A 14,143-nucleotide genomic window follows, 5' to 3' on the forward strand; every position below is an offset into this window, starting at 1 on the left:
TCTGCACTACCGCGAGCTGGAAATGCCACTTCCAGTTTAGCTGTGCAGAAGAAGAACAACAAGAAGAAGAAATATCTCGAAATATGTCCGTCAGGCCCCTTCCCTTGAGATAAATCTGCAAATATCTCGGAAACGAAGCGAGCTATGGCAAAATGTTAAGAGACCTTTTTTGTTGAGAATTAAGTTTCCTACTTTTTATGTTCCATGATATTTTTTGATCAGATGCGTAGTTCTCGAGATATATCAAGATATTTAAAAGTTCCGAAGCCGCACCAACATAATAGAGATACAGAAACACCGTGGCCCCTTTCTTTGAGATAACTCTGCACTATTGCGAGCTGTAAATGCCACGTCCAGCTTAGCTGTGCAGAAGAAGAACAACAAGAAGAAGAAATATCTCGAAATATGTCCGTCAGGCCCCTTCCCTCGAGATAAATCTGCAAATATCTCGGAAACGAAGCGAGCTATGGCAAAATGTTGAGAGACCTTTTTTGTAGAGAATTAAGTTTCCTACTTTTTATGTTCTATGATATTTTTTGATCGGATGCGTAGTTCTCGAGATATATCAAGATATTTAAAAGTTCCGAAGCCGCACCAACATAATAGAGATACAGAAACACCGTGGCCCCTTTCTTTGAGATAACTCTGCACTATTGCGAGCTGCAAATGCCACTTCCAGTTTAGCTGTGCAGAAGAAGAACAACAAGAAGAGGAAATATCTCGAAATATGTCCGTCAGGCCCCTTCCCTTGAGATATATCTGCAAATATCTCGGGAACGAAACGAGCTATGGCAAAATGTTAAGAGACCTTTTTTGTAGAGAATTATGTTTTCTACAATTTATGTTCTATGATATTTTTTGATCAGAAGCGTAGTTTTCGAGATATATCGAGATATTTAAAAGATCCGAAGCTGCACCAACATAATAAAGATACAGAAACACCGTGGCCCCTTTCTTTGAGATAACTCTGCACTAGTGCGAGCCGCAAATGCCGCTTCCAGCTTAGCTGTGCAGAAGAAGAACAACAAGAAGAAGAAATATCTCGAAATATGTCCGTCAGGCCCCTTCCCTCGAGATAAATCTGCAAATATCTCGGAAACAAAGCGAGCTATGGCAAAATGTTAAGAGACCTTTTTTGTAGAGAATTAAGTTTCCCACAATTTAGGTTCTATGATATTTTTTGATCAGAAGCGTAGTTTTCGAGATATATCGAGATATTTAAAAGATCCGAAGCCGCACCAACATAATAGAGATACAGAAACACCGTGGCCCCTTTCTTTGAGATAACTCTGCACTATTGCGAGCTGGAAATGCCACTTCCTGTTTAGCTGTGCAGAAGAAGAACAACAAGAAGAAGAAATGTCCCGAAATATGTCCGCCAGGCCCCTTCCCTTGAGATACATCTGCATATATCTCGGAAACGAAGCGAGCTATGGCAAAATGTTAAGAGACCTTTTTGGTAGAGACTGAAGTTTCCTACTTTTTATCTTCTATGATATTTTTTGATCAGATGCGTAGTTCTCGAGATATATCAAGATATTTAAAAGTTCCGAAGCCGCACCAACATAATAGAGATACAGAAACACCGTGGCCCCTTTCTTTGAGATAACTCTGCACTATTGCGAGCTGCAAATGCCACTTCCAGCTTAGCTGTGCAGAAGAAGACCAACAAGAAGAAGAAATATCTCGAAATATGTCCGTCAGGCCCCTTCCCTTGAGATAAATCTGCAAATATCTCGGAAACGAAGCGAGCTATGGCAAAATGTTAAGAGACCTTATTTGTAGAGAATTAAGTTTCCTACTTTTTATGTTCTATGATATTATTTGATCAGATGCGTAGTTCTCGAGATATATCAAGATATTTAAAAGTTCCGAAGCCGCACCAACATAATAGAGATACAGAAACACCGTGGCCCCTTTCTTTCAGATAACTCTGCACTATTGCGAGCTGGAAATGCCACTTCCTGTTTAGCTGTGCAGAAGAAGAACAACAAGAAGAAGAAATATCCCGAAATATGTCCGTCAGGCCCCTTCCCTTGAGATAAATCTGCATATATCTCGGAAACGAAGCGAGCTATGGCAAAATGTTAAGAGACCTTTTTGGTAGAGAATGAAGTTTCCTACTTTTTATGTTCTATGATATTTTTTGATCAGATGCGTAGTTCTCGAGATATATCAAGATATTTAAAAGTTCCGAAGCCGCACCAACATAATAGAGATACAGAAACACCGTGGCCCCTTTCTTTGAGATAACTCTGCACTATTGCGAGCTGCAAATGCCACTTCCAGCTTAGCTGTGCAGAAGAAGAACAACAAGAAGAAGAAATATCTCGAAATATGTCCGTCAGGCCCCTTCCCTTGAGATAAATCTGCAAATATCTCGGAAACGAAGCGAGCTATGGCAAAATGTTAAGCGACTTTATTTGTAGAGAATTAAGTTTCCTACTTTTTACGTTCTATGATATTTTTTGATCAGATGCGTAGTTCTCGAGATATATCAAGATATTTTAAAGTTCCGAAGCCGCACCAACATAATAGAGATACAGAAACACCGTGGCCCCTTTCTTTGAGATAACTCTGCACTAGTGCGAGCCGCAAATGCCACTTCCAGCTTAGCTGTGCAGAAGAAGAACAACAAGAAGAAGAAATATCTCGAAATATGTCCGTCAGGCCCCTTCCCTTGAGATAAATCTGCAAATATCTCGGAAACGAAGCGAGCTATTGCAAAATGTTAAGAGACCTTTTTTGTAGAGAATTAAGTTTCCTACTTTTTACCTTCTATGATATTTTCTGATCAGATTCGTAGTTCTCGAGATATATCAAGATATTTAAAAGTTCCGAAGCCGCACCAACATAATAGAGATACAGAAACACCGTGGCCCCTCTCTTTGAGATAACTCTGCACTATTGCGAGCTGCAAATTCCACTTCCAGCTTAGCTGTGCAGAAGAAGAACAACAAGAAGAAGAAATATCTCGAAATATGTCCGTCAGGCACCTTCCCTTGAGATAAATCTGCAAATATCTCGGAAACGAAGCGAGCTATGGCAAAATGTTAAGAGACCTTTTTTGTATGGAATTATGTTTCCTACTTTTTATGTTCTATGATATTTTTTGATCGGATGCGTAGCTCTCGAGATATATCAAGATATTTAAAAGTTCCGAAGCCGCACCAACATAATAGAGATACAGAAACACCGTGGCCCCTTTCTTTGAGATAACTCTGCACTATTGCGAGCTGCAAATGCCACTTCCAGCTTAGCTGTGCAGAAGAAGAACAACAAGAAGAAGAAATATCTCGAAATATGTCCGTCAGACCCCTTCCCTTGAGATAAATCTGCAAATATCTCGGAAACGAAGCGAGCTATGGCAAAATGTTAAGAGACCTTTTTTGTAGAGAATTATGTTTCCCACAATTTACGTTCTATGATATTTTTTGATCAGAAGCGTAGTTTTCGAGATTTATCGAGATATTTAAAAGATCCGAAGCCGCACCAACATAATAGAGATACAGAAACACCGTGGCCCCTTTCTTCGAGATAACTCTGCACTATTGCGAGCTGCAAATGCCACTTCCAGCTTAGCTGTGCAGAAGAAGACCAACAAGAAGAAGAAATATCTCGAAATATGTCCGTCAGGCCCCTTCCCTTAAGATAAATCTGCAAATATCTCGGAAACGAAGCGAGCTATGGCAAAATGTTAAGAGACCTTATTTGTGGAGAATTAAGTTTCCTACTTTTTATGTTCTATGATATTATTTGATCAGATGCGTAGTTCTCGAGATATATCAAGATATTTAAAAGTTCCGAAGCCGCACCAACATAATAGAGATACAGAAACACCGTGGCCCCTTTCTTTGAGATAACTCTGCACTATTGCGAGCTGCAAATGCCACTTCCAGCTTAGCTGTGCAGAAGAAGAACAACAAGAAGAAGAAATATCTCGAAATATGTCCGTCAGGCCCCTTCCCTTGAGATAAATCTGCAAATATCTCGGAAACGAAGCGAGCTATGGCAAAATGTTAAGAGACCTTATTTGTAGAGAATTAGGTTTCCTACTTTTTATGTTCTATGATATTTTTTGATCAGATGCGTAGTTCTCGAGATATATCAAGATATTTAAAAGTTCCGAAGCCGCACCAACATAATAGAGATACAGAAACACCGTGGCCCCTTTCTTTGAGATAACTCTGCGCTATTGCGAGCTGGAAATGCCACTTCCAGTTTAGCTGTGCAGAAGAAGAACAACAAGAAGAGGAAATATCTCGAAATATGTCCGTCAGGCCCCTTCCCTTGAGATATATCTGCAAATATCTCGGAAACGAAACGAGCTATGGCAAAATGTTAAGAGACCTTTTTTGTAGAGAATTATGTTTCCTACAATTTATGTTCTATGATATTTTTTGATCAGAAGCGTAGTTTTCGAGATATATCGTGATATTTAAAAGATCCGAAGCTGCACCAACATAATAGAGATACAGAAACACCGTGGCCCCTTTCTTTGAGATAACTCTGCACTAGTGCGAGCCGCAAATGCCGCTTCCAGCTTAGCTGTGCAGAAGAAGAACAACAAGAAGAAGAAATATCTCGAAATATGTCCGTCAGGCCCCTTCCCTCGAGATAAATCTGCAAATATCTCGGAAACGAAGCGAGCTATGGCAAAATGTTAAGAGACCTTTTCTGTAGAGAATTAAGTTTCCTACTTTTTATGTTCTATGATATTTTTTGATCGGATGCGTAGTTCTCGAGATATATCAAGATATTTAAAAGTTCCGAAGCCGCACCAACATAATAGAGATACAGAAACACCGTGGCCCCTTTCTTTGAGATAACTCTGCGCTATTGCGAGCTGGAAATGCCACTTCCAGTTTAGCTGTGCAGAAGAAGAACAACAAGAAGAGGAAATATCTCGAAATATGTCCGTCAGGCCCCTTCCCTTGAGATATATCTGCAAATATCTCGGAAACGAAACGAGCTATGGCAAAATGTTAAGAGACCTTTTTTGTAGAGAATTATGTTTCCTACAATTTATGTTCTATGATATTTTTTGATCAGAAGCGTAGTTTTCGAGATATATCGAGATATTTAAAAGATCCGAAGCTGCACCAACATAATAGAGATACAGAAACACCGTGGCCCCTTTCTTTGAGATAACTCTGCACTAGTGCGAGCCGCAAATGCCGCTTCCAGCTTAGCTGTGCAGAAGAAGAACAACAAGAAGAAGAAATATCTCGAAATATGTCCGTCAGGCCCCTTCCCTCGAGATAAATCTGCAAATATCTCGGAAACGAAGCGAGCTATGGCAAAATGTTAAGAGACCTTTTCTGTAGAGAATTAAGTTTCCTACTTTTTATGTTCTATGATATTTTTTGATCGGATGCGTAGTTCTCGAGATATATCAAGATATTTAAAAGTTCCGAAGCCGCACCAACATAATAGAGATACAGAAACACCGTGGCCCCTTTCTTTGAGATAACTCTGCACTATTGCGAGCTGCAAATGCCACTTCCAGCTTAGCTGTGCAGAAGAAGAACAACAAAAAGAAGAAATATCTCGAAATATGTCCGTCAGGCCCCTTCCCTTGAGATAAATCTGCAAATATCTCGGAAACGAAGCGAGCTATGGCAAAATGTTAAGAGACCTCTTTTGTAGAGAATTAAGTTTCCTACTTTTTATGTTCTATGATATTTTTCGATCAGATGCGTAGTTCTCGAGATATATCAAGATATTTAAAAGTTCCGAAGCCGCACCAACATAATAGAGATACAGACACACCGTGGCCCCTTTCTTTGAGATAACTCTGCACTATTGCGAGCTGCAAATGCCACTTCCAGTTTAGCTGTGCAGAAGAAGAACAACAAGAAGAAGAAATATCTCGAAATATGTCCGTCAGGCCCCTTCCCTTGAGATAAATCTGCAAATATCTCGGAAACGAAGCGAGCTATGGCAAAATGTTAAGAGACCTTTTTTGTAGAGAATTAAGTTTCCTACTTTTTATGTTCTATGATATTTTTCGATCAGAGGCGTAGTTCTCGAGATATATCAAGATATTCAAAAGTTAAGAAGCCGCACCAACATAATAGAGATACAGAAACACCGTGGCCCCTTTCTTTGAGATAACTCTGCACTAATGCGAGCTGCAAATGCCACTTCCAGCTTAGCTGTGCAGAAGAAGAACAACAAGAAGAAGAAGTATCACGAAATATGTCCGTTAGGCCCCTTCCCTTGAGATAAATCTGCAAATATCTCGGAAACGAAGCGAGCTATGGCAAAATGTTAAGAGACCTTTTTTGTTGAGAATTAAGTTTCCTACTTTTTATGTTCCATGATATTTTTTGATCAGATGCGTAGTTCTCGAGATATATCAAGATATTTAAAAGTTCCGAAGCCGCACCAACATAATAGAGATACAGAAACACCGTGGCCCCTTTCTTTGAGATAACTCTGCACTATTGCGAGCTGTAAATGCCACGTCCAGCTTAGCTGTGCAGAAGAAGAACAACAAGAAGAAGAAATATCTCGAAATATGTCCGTCAGGCCCCTTCCCTCGAGATAAATCTGCAAATATCTCGGAAACGAAGCGAGCTATGGCAAAATGTTGAGAGACCTTTTTTGTAGAGAATTAAGTTTCCTACTTTTTATCTTCTATGATATTTTCTGATCAGATTCGTAGTTCTCGAGATATATCAAGATATTTAAAAGTTCCGAAGCCGCACCAACATAATAGAGATACAGAAACACCGTGGCCCCTCTCTTTGAGATAACTCTGCACTATTGCGAGCTGCAAATTCCACTTCCAGCTTAGCTGTGCAGAAGAAGAACAACAAGAAGAAGAAATATCTCGAAATATGTCCGTCAGGCACCCTCCCTTGAGATAAATCTGCAAATATCTCGGAAACGAAGCGAGCTATGGCAAAATGTTAAGAGACCTTTTTTGTATGGAATTATGTTTCCTACTTTTTATGTTCTATGATATTTCTTGATCGGATGCGTAGCTCTCGAGATATATCAAGATATTTAAAAGTTCCGAAGCCGCACCAACATAATAGAGATACAGAAACACCGTGGCCCCTTTCTTTGAGATAACTCTGCACTATTGCGAGCTGCAAATGCCACTTCCAGCTTAGCTGTGCAGAAGAAGAACAACAAGAAGAAGAAATATCTCGAAATATGTCCGTCAGACCCCTTCCCTTGAGATAAATCTGCAAATATCTCGGAAACGAAGCGAGCTATGGCAAAATGTTAAGAGACCTTTTTTGTAGAGAATTATGTTTCCCACAATTTACGTTCTATGATATTTTTTGATCAGAAGCGTAGTTTTCGAGATATATCGAGATATTTAAAAGATCCGAAGCCGCACCAACATAATAGAGATACAGAAACACCGTGGCCCCTTTCTTCGAGATAACTCTGCACTATTGCGAGCTGCAAATGCCACTTCCAGCTTAGCTGTGCAGAAGAAGACCAACAAGAAGAAGAAATATCTCGAAATATGTCCGTCAGGCCCCTTCCCTTAAGATAAATCTGCAAATATCTCGGAAACGAAGCGAGCTATGGCAAAATGTTAAGAGACCTTATTTGTGGAGAATTAAGTTTCCTACTTTTTATGTTCTATGATATTATTTGATCAGATGCGTAGTTCTCGAGATATATCAAGATATTTAAAAGTTCCGAAGCCGCACCAACATAATAGAGATACAGAAACACCGTGGCCCCTTTCTTTGAGATAACTCTGCACTATTGCGAGCTGCAAATGCCACTTCCAGCTTAGCTGTGCCGAAGAAGAACAACAAGAAGAAGAAATATCTCGAAATATGTCCGTCAGGCCCCTTCCCTTGAGATAAATCTGCAAATATCTCGGAAACGAAGCGAGCTATGGCAAAATGTTAAGAGACCTTATTTGTAGAGAATTAAGTTTCCTACTTTTTATGTTCTATGATATTTTTTGATCAGATGCGTAGTTCTCGAGATATATCAAGATATTTAAAAGTTCCGAAGCCGCACCAACATAATAGAGATACAGAAACACCGTGGCCCCTTTCTTTGAGATAACTCTGCGCTATTGCGAGCTGGAAATGCCACTTCCAGTTTAGCTGTGCAGAAGAAGAACAACAAGAAGAGGAAATATCTCGAAATATGTCCGTCAGGCCCCTTCCCTTGAGATATATCTGCAAATATCTCGGAAACGAAACGAGCTATGGCAAAATGTTAAGAGACCTTTTTTGTAGAGAATTATGTTTCCTACAATTTATGTTCTATGATATTTTTTGATCAGAAGCGTAGTTTTCGAGATATATCGAGATATTTAAAAGATCCGAAGCTGCACCAACATAATAGAGATACAGAAACACCGTGGCCCCTTTCTTTGAGATAACTCTGCACTAGTGCGAGCCGCAAATGCCGCTTCCAGCTTAGCTGTGCAGAAGAAGAACAACAAGAAGAAGAAATATCTCGAAATATGTCCGTCAGGCCCCTTCCCTCGAGATAAATCTGCAAATATCTCGGAAACGAAGCGAGCTATGGCAAAATGTTAAGAGACCTTTTCTGTAGAGAATTAAGTTTCCTACTTTTTATGTTCTATGATATTTTTTGATCGGATGCGTAGTTCTCGAGATATATCAAGATATTTAAAAGTTCCGAAGCCGCACCAACATAATAGAGATACAGAAACACCGTGGCCCCTTTCTTTGAGATAACTCTGCGCTATTGCGAGCTGGAAATGCCACTTCCAGTTTAGCTGTGCAGAAGAAGAACAACAAGAAGAGGAAATATCTCGAAATATGTCCGTCAGGCCCCTTCCCTTGAGATATATCTGCAAATATCTCGGAAACGAAACGAGCTATGGCAAAATGTTAAGAGACCTTTTTTGTAGAGAATTATGTTTCCTACAATTTATGTTCTATGATATTTTTTGATCAGAAGCGTAGTTTTCGAGATATATCGAGATATTTAAAAGATCCGAAGCTGCACCAACATAATAGAGATACAGAAACACCGTGGCCCCTTTCTTTGAGATAACTCTGCACTAGTGCGAGCCGCAAATGCCGCTTCCAGCTTAGCTGTGCAGAAGAAGAACAACAAGAAGAAGAAATATCTCGAAATATGTCCGTCAGGCCCCTTCCCTCGAGATAAATCTGCAAATATCTCGGAAACGAAGCGAGCTATGGCAAAATGTTAAGAGACCCTTTCTGTAGAGAATTAAGTTTCCTACTTTTTATGTTCTATGATATTTTTTGATCGGATGCGTAGTTCTCGAGATATATCAAGATATTTAAAAGTTCCGAAGCCGCACTAACATAATAGAGATACAGAAACACCGTGGCCCCTTTCTTTGAGATAACTCTGCACTATTGCGAGCTGCAAATGCCACTTCCAGCTTAGCTGTGCAGAAGAAGAACAACAAAAAGAAGAAATATCTCGAAATATGTCCGTCAGGCCCCTTCCCTTGAGATAAATCTGCAAATATCTCGGAAACGAAGCGAGCTATGGCAAAATGTTAAGAGACCTCTTTTGTAGAGAATTAAGTTTCCTACTTTTTATGTTCTATGATATTTTTCGATCAGATGCGTAGTTCTCGAGATATATCAAGATATTTAAAAGTTCCGAAGCCGCACCAACATAATAGAGATACAGACACACCGTGGCCCCTTTCTTTGAGATAACTCTGCACTATTGCGAGCTGCAAATGCCACTTCCAGTTTAGCTGTGCAGAAGAAGAACAACAAGAAGAAGAAATATCTCGAAATATGTCCGTCAGGCCCCTTCCCTTGAGATAAATCTGCAAATATCTCGGAAACGAAGCGAGCTATGGCAAAATGTTAAGAGACCTGTTTTGTAGAGAATTAAGCTTCCTACTTTTTATGTTCTATGATATTTTTCGATCAGAGGCGTAGTTCTCGAGATATATCAAGATATTTAAAAGTTCCGAAGCCGCACCAACATAATAGAGATACAGAAACACCGTGGCCCCTTTCTTTGAGATAACTCTGCACTATTGCGAGCTGCAAATGCCACCTCCAGCTTAGCTGTGCAGAAGAAGAACAACAAGAAGAAGAAATATCTCGAAATATGTCCGTCAGACCCCTTCCCTTGAGATAAATCTGCAAATATCTCGGAAACGAAGCGAGCTATGGCAAAATGTTAAGAGACCTTTTTTGTAGAGAATTAAGTTTCCTACTTTTTATGTTCTATGATATTTTTCGATCAGAGGCGTAGTTCTCGAGATATATCAAGATATTCAAAAGTTAAGAAGCCGCACCAACATAATAGAGATACAGAAACACCGTGGCCCCTTTCTTTGAGATAACTCTGCACTAATGCGAGCTGCAAATGCCACTTCCAGCTTAGCTGTGCAGAAGAAGAACAACAAGAAGAAGAAGTATCACGAAATATGTCCGTTAGGCCCCTTCCCTTGAGATAAATCTGCAAATATCTCGGAAACGAAGCGAGCTATGGCAAAATGTTAAGAGACCTTTTTTGTTGAGAATTAAGTTTCCTACTTTTTATGTTCCATGATATTTTTTGATCAGATGCGTAGTTCTCGAGATATATCAAGATATTTAAAAGTTCCGAAGCCGCACCAACATAATAGAGATACAGAAACACCGTGGCCCCTTTCTTTGAGATAACTCTGCACTATTGCGAGCTGTAAATGCCACGTCCAGCTTAGCTGTGCAGAAGAAGAACAACAAGAAGAAGAAATATCTCGAAATATGTCCGTCAGGCCCCTTCCCTCGAGATAAATCTGCAAATATCTCGGAAACGAAGCGAGCTATGGCAAAATGTTGAGAGACCTTTTTTGTAGAGAATTAAGGTTCCTACTTTTTATGTTCTATGATATTTTTTGATCGGATGCGTAGTTCTCGAGATATATCAAGATATTTAAAAGTTCCGAAGCCGCACCAACATAATAGACATACAGAAACACCGTGGCCCCTTTCTTTGAGATAACTCTGCACTATTGCGAGCTGCAAATGCCACTTCCAGTTTAGCTGTGCAGAAGAAGAACAACAAGAAGAGGAAATATCTCGAAATATGTCCGTCAGGCCCCTTCCCTTGAGATATATCTGCAAATATCTCGGGAACGAAACGAGCTATGGCAAAATGTTAAGAGACCTTTTTTGTAGAGAATTATGTTTCCTACAATTTATGTTCTATCATATTTTTTGATCAGAAGCGTAGTTTTCGAGATATATCGAGATATTTAAAAGATCCGAAGCTGCACCAACATAATAGAGATACAGAAACACCGTGGCCCCTTTCTTTGAGATAACTCTGCACTAGTGCGAGCCGCAAATGCCGCTTCCAGCTTAGCTGTGCAGAAGAAGAACAACAAGAAGAAGAAATATCTCGAAATATGTCCGTCAGGCCCCTTCCCTCGAGATAAATCTGCAAATATCTCGGAAACAAAGCGAGCTATGGCAAAATGTTAAGAGACCTTTTTTGTAGAGAATTAAGTTTCCCACAATTTAGGTTCTATGATATTTTTTGATCAGAAGCGTAGTTTTCGAGATATATCGAGATATTTAAAAGATCCGAAGCCGCACCAACATAATAGAGATACAGAAACACCGTGGCCCCTTTCTTTGAGATAACTCTGCACCATTGCGAGCTGCAAATGCCACTTCCAGCTTAGCTGTGCAGAAGAAGACCAACAAGAAGAAGAAATATCTCGAAATATGTCCGTCAGGCCCCTTCCCTTGAGATAAATCTGCAAATATCTCGGAAACGAAGCGAGCTATGGCAAAATGTTAAGAGACCTTATTTGTAGAGAATTAAGTTTCCTACTTTTTATGTTCTATGATATTATTTGATCAGATGCGTAGTTCTCGAGATATATCAAGATATTTAAAAGTTCCGAAGCCGCACCAACATAATAGAGATACAGAAACACCGTGGCCCCTTTCTTTCAGATAACTCTGCACTATTGCGAGCTGGAAATGCCACTTCCTGTTTAGCTGTGCAGAAGAAGAACAACAAGAAGAAGAAATGTCCCGAAATATGTCCGCCAGGCCCCTTCCCTTGAGATAAATCTGCATATATCTCGGAAACGAAGCGAGCTATGGCAAAATGTTAAGAGACCTTTTTGGTAGAGAATGAAGTTTCCTACTTTTTATCTTCTATGATATTTTTTGATCAGATGCGTAGTTCTCGAGATATATCAAGATATTTAAAAGTTCCGAAGCCGCACCAACATAATAGAGATACAGAAACACCGTGGCCCCTTTCTTTGAGATAACTCTGCACTATTGCGAGCTGCAAATGCCACTTCCAGCTTAGCTGTGCAGAAGAAGACCAACAAGAAGAAGAAATATCTCGAAATATGTCCGTCAGGCCCCTTCCCTTGAGATAAATCTGCAAATATCTCGGAAACGAAGCGAGCTATGGCAAAATGTTAAGAGACCTTATTTGTAGAGAATTAAGTTTCCTACTTTTTATGTTCTATGATATTATTTGATCAGATGCGTAGTTCTCGAGATATATCAAGATATTTAAAAGTTCCGAAGCCGCACCAACATAATAGAGATACAGAAACACCGTGGCCCCTTTCTTTCAGATAACTCTGCACTATTGCGAGCTGGAAATGCCACTTCCTGTTTAGCTGTGCAGAAGAAGAACAACAAGAAGAAGAAATATCCCGAAATATGTCCGTCAGGCCCCTTCCCTTGAGATAAATCTGCATATATCTCGGAAACGAAGCGAGCTATGGCAAAATGTTAAGAGACCTTTTTGGTAGAGAATGAAGTTTCCTACTTTTTATGTTCAATGATATTTTTTGATCAGATGCGTAGTTCTCGAGATATATCAAGATATTTAAAAGTTCCGAAGCCGCACCAACATAATAGAGATACAGAAACACCGTGGCCCCTTTCTTTGAGATAACTCTGCACTATTGCGAGCTGCAAATGCCACTTCCAGCTTAGCTGTGCAGAAGAAGAACAACAAGAAGAAGAAATATCTCGAAATATGTCCGTCAGGCCCCTTCCCTTGAGATAAATCTGCAAATATCTCGGAAACGAAGCGAGCTATGGCAAAATGTTAAGAGACCTTTTTTGTAGAGAATTATGTTTCCCATAATTTACGTTCTATGATATTTTTTGATCAGAAGCGTAGTTTTCGAGATATATCAAGATATTTAAAAGATCCGAAGCCGCACCAACATAATAGAGATACAGAAACACCGTGGCCCCTTTCTTCGAGATAACTCTGCACTATTGCGAGCTGCAAATGCCACTTCCAGCTTAGCTGTGCAGAAGAAGACCAACAAGAAGAAGAAATATCTCGAAATATGTCCGTCAGGCTCCTTCCTTTGAGATAAATCTGCAAATATCTCGGAAACGAAGCGAGCTATGCCAAAATGTTAAGAGACCTTATTTGTAGAGAATTAAGTTTCCTACTTTTTATGTTCTACGATATTTTTTGATCAGATGCGTAGTTCTCGAGATATATCAAGATATTTAAAAGATCCGAAGCCGCACCAACATAATAGAGATACAGAAACACCGTGGCCCCTTTCTTTGAGATAACTCTGTACTATTGCGAGCTGGAAATGCCACTTCCAGTTTAGCTGTGCAGAAGAAGAACAACAAGAAGAAGAAATATCTCGAAATATGTCCGTTAGGCCCCTTCCCTTGAGATAAATCTGCAAATATCTCGGAAACGAAGCGAGCTATGGCAAAATGTTAAGAGACGTTTTTTGTAGAGAATTATGTTTCCTACACTTTATGTTCTATGATATTTTTTGCTCAGAAGCGTAGTTTTCGAGATATATCGAGATATTTAAAAGTTCCGAAGCAGCACCAACATAATAGAGATACAGAAACACCGTGGCCCCTCTCTTTGAGATAACTCTGCACTATTGCGAGCTGGAAATGCCACTTCCAGTTTAGCTGTGCAGAAGAAGAACAACAAGAAGAAGAAATATCTCGAAATATGTCCGTTAGGCCCCTTCCCTTGAGATAAATCTGCAAATATCTCGGAAACGAAGCGAGCTATGGCAAAATCTTACGAGACTTTTTTGTAGAGAATTAAGTTTCCTACTTTTTATGTTCTATGATATTTTTTGATCAGATGCGTAGTTCTCGAGATATATCAAGATATTTAAAAGTTCCGAAGCCGCACTAACATAATAGAGATACAGAAACAC

The sequence above is a fragment of the Osmia lignaria genome, unplaced genomic scaffold (assembly GCF_051020975.1).
Source record: "Osmia lignaria lignaria isolate PbOS001 unplaced genomic scaffold, iyOsmLign1 scaffold0005, whole genome shotgun sequence".
Lineage (NCBI taxonomy): Eukaryota > Metazoa > Arthropoda > Insecta > Hymenoptera > Megachilidae > Osmia > Osmia lignaria.